The 9319-nt window shown below is 48.1% G+C and overlaps 1 long non-coding RNA gene across 1 annotated transcript; it reads left to right on the top strand.

Moving 5' to 3' along the window:
• Positions 1 to 4974: 4974 nt before the first annotated feature.
• LOC310753668 lies at positions 4975 to 8149 on the top strand. The gene is made up of 3 exons (XR_014543438.1): positions 4975 to 5405; positions 5830 to 6106; positions 8027 to 8149. It is a non-coding gene; the product is annotated as an uncharacterized lncRNA (long non-coding RNA).
• Positions 8150 to 9319: the final 1170 nt, after the last annotated feature.

Here is a 9319-nt window from a genome sequence, read left to right as displayed (position 1 = left end):
TTGTCTACGACAAAAAATCTCCGTCCACGTTGATTGGAGCAGCGCGAGATCAAAGCCTTTGATGTAGCTGGCACTTGGGGATATCCTCCCCCTCCCCCTCTGCCTTTGAAGTTGCCCTCCTTCTTTGAAGTTTTTTTACACTGGAAACTCATATGGCCTTGAGCTCCACGTGAAAAACAACGCTGCAATTTTAGAGCTTTAGCAGCATTTTCACTTTCCCCTGCTGGAGACTTAGGCACATTTTCAACAGCATTGTCCCGACTTTCTCTAACAGCCTGTCTGCGATCCCACTCATTCAAGAGCACACTAGACACATAATCTTCTGTTAGCCGGTCAGAAGGCAAGAAATTTGGGCAGCTACTCCGTCGAAAGAATCGTCTATGCTATTTATCACTAACATTGCAAACACAGCCTCCGAAATATTCAGATCTCGCTGAACAAGGTCCTGTCTGAGGCATTTTAATTGGGACAGATGGCTGGGCAAATCACCATCTTTCTTTAATTGCAGCCTGCACAGCTTCTTGAAGAAAATCACGCTGGAACCGGCACCTTGTCTCAAATGCATATCTCTCAGTTTATGTGCACAGGCCATGTCTGCTGTTAATTAAAGCAAGACACTTCCCTACGTGCAACACAATAAAGCCTTAGACTCCTTCAGCCACTCTTTCTCCCACTCAGAGCCCAATTAACAGGCAAACAGGGACGCTATCTTCTTTTCTTGGTGGACAGCAACATACCTCCATAAATCAAGCAGCAGCAGCTGCATGGAAAACAGCTCAGAAAACAGCTCAGAAAACTCTGCTTCTGGGCACCGCAAATAAATCCAACTTGCAGCTTCTGTTCTGCCGTCCGGCATCAGCGTCAGAAGCCACTGTGTGAGTGTCTGGAGGCGGTTGGAGGATGGATGGCGGCTAACAGATTGAGGTTGAATCCTGACAAGAGAGAAGTACTGTTTTTGGGGGACAGGAGGCGGGCAGGTGTGGAGGATTCCCTGGTCCTGAATGGGGTAACTGTGCCCCTGGTGTGCAGCCTAGGAGTCATTTTGGACTCACAGGGGTCCATGGAGGCACAGGTCAAATCTGTGTCCAGGGCAGCTGTTTACCAGCTCCACCTGGTACGCAGGCTAAGACCCTGCCTGCCCGCGGACTGTCTCACCAGAGTGGTGCATGCTCTAGTTAACTCCCGCTTGGAGTACTGCAATGTGCTCTACGTGGGGCTACCTTTGAAGGTGACCCAGAAACTAAAACTAATCCAGAACGCGGAAGCTAGACTGGTGACTGGGAGCCGCCGCCGAGACCATATAACACCGGTCTTGAAAGACCTACATTGGCTCCCAGTACGTTTCCGAGCACTATTCAAAGTGTTGGTGCTGACCTTGAAAGCCCTAAACGGCCTCGGTCCAGTATACCTGCTGCAGCCGAGGCTCCTCCTCTTTTCCTCCGCTGCTGCAGCTGACCCGGTTTTTTGACCCGGTTTGTATTTCCTTCCCTGCGGTCTTCTCCCTGGTCTCGGCTCGATTTTTCTTTCCCTCCCACTATGTCTCCTCGTCTACCCATCGTCGGAGGCTCCTGCAGCTCTCTTCCAGCGTTGGGCAGCAGGTCCAGGGGTTTTTCCCCACAGCGCGCTCTCCTTTTTGTTCACAAAGACCTAGGATTACAGCTCTCCTCACAACTGAGGGGATTTGGCTTTGACTTCGTAACGCAGGTAGCTTCAGCACTGCGTGAGGTTGGTGACTTTGGGGGGAGGGCGCCGATCTGGGCTTTTGCTTTAAACTCTTGCGGCTGCGCATCTTGGGCGTCTGAGCGATTGCAGGGACGTTTGTTTAAATTCTGGCAGCTTGCGACCCTCACGCGTCGGAGCGAACGCGAGATCGCCAGCGTTTTTTTAGATAGCTGGCAGCTTGTTTATTGAGCAGAATAGGGCACTTGAGCCATTTTTTCTAAGAAAATAACGTGTAGAGAAGTGACTGCTTCTTTGCGGGCGTGCGATCGCAGGGCTATTCTAGCTGTGTCTGCAAAAGTGTTTACCTGTTGCCTAGGTTACTGCAGCTAGCGGCTGCCATTTTAACTCGACCACGTGGCTGGGGGGGACCACCCGCCATCTTAGGTGAGGCGTTTGCCCTCTGCGAGGTTATGTGCCTTTGGATATAGAACCTTTCCTTGAATCTTAAGCTGTGTTTTCGCTGCGCAAGGGGTTGCAACATTGTTGTGTATTCAAATAAAGCTGCCACCTTTTTTTGTTATCACAGTCTGCCAAGTAACTCGGACTGCTATTAACTTGCAACTTTGTTAGCCTACTATTCAGCAGCTGCACGCACGCTCATTAAAATTTCTGTGCCGGGGGCTGCTACTTTGTAGCTTCACTGGTAGTATTATTCTGTTGTTTGCGTTAGTACACCGGGGCTTTGCATGGGGAATCGCTACTTTTGCAAACTGCTGGGAGCAAGTGCCTAAAGTGTATAAGTTAGTAAAGTGCTGTGTGCTGTCTCTAAAGTGCGATAGCTGGCAAAATTAATTGGTGCAATTAGCAAACGCTGCTGCTTGCATAGTATTTAGCGCTGCTTTTAAAATTAATTGGAGCAAGTGGCAAACGCTGCAGCTTGCATATTATTTAGCGCTGTTTTTAAATTTAATTGGTGCAATTAGCAAATGCTGCAGCTTGTATGTTATTTAGCGCTGCTCTTAAAAGCCCTAACTCATAAAGGCAATTAAAGGACTTGCTTACACTGCGGTTGGTTCTGGCAATTGAGGACTGCTTTTATTCACAGAGGCAGTTAAGGTGCTTCTTAATTAAACCTTCTTGGATATTCCCTCAATCTTACATGTAGGCTGATAGTGGCTCACTTACTTCTTGTATATCACATAGAGTGTAGGACTGCAGGTTTATAGGTAGTGTGTTTAGTGCGGGATTGCTGCATTTTACCATTGTAATCAAGCGCCTGGCAAAGGGTATATTCATACACAGCCCATTATATTCATGTATATACTCATTGCATAGTCATCTCATACAACTCAATTCATCCCATTTAGCATGATTCATTACTCATATTGAGTGCATATAACGCGGTAAGATCATGGGATACCCTTTGTCCAAATTGGGTTTCCTGCTGCTGGCGTAGTTACTACTGAACAGTTCGGAACTGGTCTAACCATACTTTTGGTCAGTCAGCCTAGGAAATACTGAACTAGGCTTAGGGGTCTAGTGACACATGCATTATATAAACAAATTCTTAAATTACACAATTAACAAATAAAAAATATTATTATTAATAATAAAATAATTAAAACATAATAATAATAAATAAAGAATTAATTAAGTTTTATTTTCATTTAAAACAGTAAATAAATAAATAATAAAAAATCAATAGTAAGTAAGTAAATAAATGAATGAATGAATGAATGATTGGGATTAGGATTAGCTGGGGCATGGTTGCGTACTAGTTCTTGCCAGACCAGGTCACCTAGCTAGGTGCTGGTGGTGTACGCTCCTTCCAACATGCCTTCTGGTAAAAAACAACAGGCATCTTTCCGCAAGGGGAACAAGGAAGCCACTCAAACCAATTCACTGGTGCCCGTCATGCCGTGTAACCCGCAAGCATTCGCTCAGTTCTTTGCGGCATTTGAAACCTTTTATAGGCAGTGTCGGCCAGGGGCCATACCACTCCCAGCGCCACCGCCAGCCTCCCAGGATTACATTCCTGACACCCTACCCAGTAATCAGGAACAACCGAGTACCTCTGCCTCTGGTTCGGGCATAGCTCCACCGGGACCCGCTGCTGGGTCACCACATATAACCCGCTCTCAGTCTGCTCGCTCCCTTGGGTCTAATTAAGGTTCCTCTGGTGGCAGAGCGCCTCCTGAGAGATCCAGCAATACTAATTCTCATCAGGGCATAGGTGTGCCCAGTTTCTTTCAGGAATCAGCGCAGCAGCTCACGACGGTGGATGGAGATTCCGGATCATCATACAAGGAGGAACAACAGGGACACCAAGACGACCCCCCGGCCACTGCTCAGACTGTTGCTGACGCAGAGCAGCAGGGTGGGAAACGGAAGTCCAAGAAGAAACACACTTCAAAAAAAGGCAAGAAAAGCAGGAAGGCGGATTCCGAGGACGAGTCAGGTACCTCTTCTTCCGATTCAGATAGCGAAGCCCCCATGGAGGATTACTGGGGCTTGGGCAAGGATAATTCTGGGCTTCCTTTGTGGGTACATGAAAGGAGGGCTAACTCCCACCGTAAGTCCTTTAACGGGTCCCTGGATTGGAAAGGGGGGGCATTGGTGGAAGACGTAAAAACATCCACCAAATGTGTCGACCGATTTTATATTGGGAAATCATTTATCTAAGAAAAAGAAGACCAAAATACTCAATAGGGACTATATCGACATATTTACACTCCTCCCCCCGACAAAAATGACAGGTAAAGGGGAGACAAAACGTATTTATGGGAAGCGGAGATACAGAACCCCGCGGGCGGAGCATACTTTTGAAAATTGGTTAGATGGCTACCAGGTCTTCATGGGGGTAGTTTCCGCAGCTTATCCAAAATGTGCGATGCATCTCATAGCACACATGGCACACATTAGAAGGGCCTTTACGCTAGCAGGGGAGAATGCCGCCTTATCTTATGACGAGGACTTCCGTAGAAACGCGTCACTTCTGCCATCCACTTGCTGGGAACTGAGGGACCAGAACTATTGGATGGATCATGTAGGTCCATATGTGGAGAAGAAATCCCAGGATTCTCCAAAGGTGGGAAAGGTGGAGCCAAAACACTGTCGGCAATGCTGGGATTTCAACAGGGGGGTCTGTTCCCGTCCCACGTGTAAGTATGCACATGAATGCAAAAGGTGCCTTGGTAATCACCCGGGCTCCGCCTGCCCCAAAGGAAAGCAGCCCTTTTGAGGTGGCAGGGGGTACTCTCACCAAGGTCCTAGGGGTACCTCCGGACACCCACAGGGGACTTCCGGGAACCTCAGGCTAGCTCACACACCTATCAAATTGCACCCGTTGAAAGCCCTATTAGATCTATACCCCAATAAAATAGCAGCGAGGTACCTTTGGGAAGGGTTTTCCTCAGGCTTTAGAATCCCAGTCTCCTTTCCACCAAACCCGGGCGATCCACCCAACCAAAAATCAGTGAGGGAAATGCCAGAGATAGCCAGAAAGAAAATTCAAAAAGAAATTGCAGCGGGAAGGGTGGCCGGTCCCTTCAGCCAACCCCCTATCGAAGGCTTACACATCTCCCCCCTGGGCATTGTTCCCAAAAACGCCCCTGGGGAATTCTGTATGATCCATAATCTCTCATACCCAAGGGGAGGCTCCGTCAACGATGCCATTCCCCAAGAACTCTGCTCAGTGAAATACGCGTCATTTGACCAAGCGGTTAAACTGATTCATAAATTTGGTAAGGGGGCGCTGCTCGCAAAATGTGATATAGAATCAGCCTTCCGTCTCCTCCCAGTGCACCCTGAGCATTTTCGTTGGTTAGGCTTTAAATTTGAAGGTTCTTACTTTGTTGACAAAGCTATGCCTATGGGCTGTTCGGTGGCTTGTGCAGCCTTTGAAACTTTCAGTACATTCCTGGATTGGGTGCTTCAATTTAAAACCGGCTCCATCGGGGTCTCACATTACCTCGATGACTTTATTCTCATTGTAGCTACAGCACCCCAGTGCACCTCTTTGCTGACGTCATTTATCTCTTTAGCTGAGGAACTCGGAGTCCCATTGGCGGCGGACAAAACCGAGGGGCCCGCCACCAAAATGGTGCACCTAGGCATTGAATTGGATACAATTGCACAGACTTCCAGGTTGCCAAAGGAAAAATCCAGTCTCTATTAGGTCACCTGAATTTCACCTGCCGGGTGGTATCTCCTGGGGCCCCTTTTGCGCCCGCCTAGCTAGATTGTCTGCGGGCCTACACACTCCTCAGCACAGGGTACGCCTTTCCAAGGCGGTTAAAGCCGACTTAGAAATATGGCTTCATTTCCTGGACAATTATAATGGTATATCTCTGTGGCAAGACACCATGCTGCTTCACGCCGATTTTCAGGTGCAGTCCGATGCCGCAGGTTCGCTAGGATTCGGGGTTTTCTTTAAGGGTCAGTGGTGCGACCAACACTGACCCCCCGGTTGGCAAGGAAGACCCATCTTGAGGGATCTTACTTTTTTAGAATTCTTTCCCATCGTGGTAGCGGTTCACTTATGGGGAGAGGTATTTAGTAACCACAGGGTGTGTTTCTGGACCGACAATCAGGCAGTAGTAGCGGTCCTGTCGACGCAATCTTCACGATCCCCAAGGGTGGGAAGCCTCCTACGTTCCTTTGTCCTGTTATGTCTTCAGCGTAACATCTATTTTTCTGCCAAGTTTGTGCCAGGCGTTAATAATGACATCGTGGATGCTGTCTCGTTTTCAGATGAACCGCTTCCGCTCATTAGCGCCAGAGGCGCGACAATTGCCGCAGCCTTTCCCGGAGCACCTTTGGAGCCTTGGGAACACGAAATTATGAAGGGAGTATTGGCCGCATTGGCGCCATCCACTCTGAGATCATACACAAGGGCGTGGGCGGACTTTCAAAAGTTTTGTAACAGAGGAGGCAACTTGAACATCGCATCCCCCCCTCAAAAGTCCTAAGATACTTATTACACCTGAAAAACTTAGGGAGAGCGTCAAAGACCTTAATTATACAGTCGGCCACTATATCCTTCTTTTCAAAAGCTGTTTACTCCATAGACCCCTGTGCAGACTTCGTAGTGTGCAAAGTGCTGGAAGGTTGGCGCAGGCTAGAGCCCCCCAGTAAGGACAATAGGAAACCCATTACATTCGATATCCTTAGCCAAATTCACAGGAAATTAAGAACCATATGTTGGTCAAAATTTGAAGCTCGATTATTCTCAGCGGTCTTTTCCATTGCATTTTATGGAGCACTTCAGATAGGGGAGGTGGTATGCGAAGGAGGCCAGGAAAAAACTCAGCATGGTATATTGTTGAATGACCTGACCCTCTCGCGCTCAGATTTGATCTTACATGTGCGCAGTTCAAAAACCGACCAACGGGGGAAAGGGGCCCTCATTAGGTTACTACCAACGGGGAAGGAAGGGCCTTGTCCGGTAAAAGATACCAGGCATTTCCTATACTTGAGACCTAAGTTGCCCGGGCCCCTATTAATTCATAACGATGGTGCTCCTCTGACTGGGCACCAATTTACACGGGTGATGCGTATGGCAATCGCGGCTTGCGGCCTCAACACTGCAGAGTTTGCAGCCCATTCTTTTAGGATTGGGGCGGCTACTACTGCCGTACACATGGGCCTCTCAGCGGAAAGACTTAAGGACATGGGGCACTGGAAATCCGATGCTTACAAGACCTATGTTAGAAAGATTCAATGATTGCGGCCGCACTCCTGATCTTTCCATGTCATTTCATTCCCCTTCTAGGAGACACGAGAATTCGGATATGGATCATGGGCCACAGTATCGTGCATTGGGCTGCAAAGCGGGCTGCCATGACGGGCTTAGGGCTAAGACTCGGCTTGCCGCCAAGCACAGATGTGATATGGATGGCACGGAGAGGGATGCGATGGGCCGAGTTCATGCCGATCATTAAGAACAGAGTGGCAATTGAGGGCCCTCCAGACGCTTTGGTGATACAGCTTGGGGGAAACGATCTTGCTTATCATAAAACTATTGATCTGCAATAGAATATATTCAGCGACTTTGAGGAGCTACTCACCTCTTACCCCAGCATTAGCATTCTGTGGTCATCCTTACTAGAAAGGCGCACATGGAGAGATTGTCGCTCCCCTGCTGCGGTGAATAGAGCCCGAAAGATCTTGCAACGTACTGTGGCACGTAGAGTGGTGGCTCTGGGGGGACGAGTCATTGACCATCCTGAGATCCAGTACACCAAGGTGGCCCTCTACAGAGATGATGGCGTACATCTTTCCGATGCGGGAAATGATGTTTGGTTGAGCGATATTATATTAGGGATTAGGGATTGGTTACAGGTTTGAGGGTATTGGTGGTGAGCCTGGGCTTGAGTGGCGGTTAGGCATTGGTAGGGGTACTGTCCTATTGTTATGCAAATGAAGGGGGAAGGAGCGCCATCACCTTCCCCCAAGCAAGGGTAGTCCGGTAAAGGATTCTGGGGGGAGAAATTAAGGGGTTAAAAGCTGTAATGATTATGTGATTAAGAAAAGAAAGGCTAAAAAGTATATAGAAATTAGGGAAAGGATTTGCTGAATTGACTTAATTAGAGAATGGAATACAGAAAGGGGAGGTACGAGGAGGTCGGGAAAGTAAGTTTTATGAATAGAAGGGATGGAAATTATACTTGTTTTGTATGTGTTCTGTTTGGATTGTATGTATTTTTTATTGTTTTTGTTTTTTAATGTTTTGTTTTTTATGTTTTATATAAATTCCTAAACCTTAATAAATATGTTATTAAAAAAAAAAGGATTCTGGGGTGCGTGGCCTTGTCCTAAGCCTAAGGAGGTGTGGGCCCATGGCACGCCCCCACGCGGTGATGCCCGGGGGAGGTCCTAGTTGACGTGCCTCAGCAGGACTCCTCCTGGTGATTAATCTGGTGATTAACCCTTCCGGCCTCGACTTCTGGGTTAGCGCCAACGACGAATGGCGGAGTTCCTCCAACCGGAGGAACGGGCTCTGTGGAAATTGGGTCTTCCCGTCCCGGCGAAGGCGGGGACCCGCTAGAAATCCCAGGCGGAGAAGCCTGGGAACGTGGGGTTCGGCAGAGCACCAAGAGCGCCTCCCCTACTCGCGAGGAAACCCCTTTTCGGGGCTCCGGAGTGAAGTGGGGTGAGCAGCGTGGTGCTGCGAACCGATCGCTATTTCCACAGAGGGAAGCCGCATAGCCATCGCCGGAGAGCGCTGACATTTTCCTGATGACAATTGGACTCTAAATCAAGTACCCGTGAGTAAAAACGGAAAATTGGATCAAGAAATCTGTAAAATTTGTGAATTAGGCAACGAAGCGGGAAGGTTTAAACAGGAAGTCCGCCTTCCGCTTTTTGTATATAGACTGAAGCAAAGACCTTGCAATCTAATAGCCTGGAAAACTGTTTTAAAGTTGGAAATTTCCTGCATCCACAACCAATAAAACCCCATTGGAAGCAGGAGAAAAGGGGGGGGGGGATTTGACTGTTTAATCCTGCAGGAGGAGAGTAAAGGAATTTAAGTTTCCATCGTCCCAAACCTGGGGACGGGGTGTCTGGACAGAAATTGTTTGAGATGTCCATTGATTGAAAGTGGAGCATTTTGACAGATAGTTAAAAAAAAAAAGAGAAACAAATTAACTTCAAC

This window comes from Podarcis filfolensis (genome assembly GCF_964270895.1).
Source record: "Podarcis filfolensis genome assembly, chromosome: W".
NCBI classification, from domain to species: Eukaryota; Metazoa; Chordata; class Lepidosauria; order Squamata; family Lacertidae; genus Podarcis; species Podarcis filfolensis.
The sequence above is the reverse complement of the archived record's forward strand: the minus strand, read 5'-3'. Positions and strand labels throughout refer to the sequence as shown.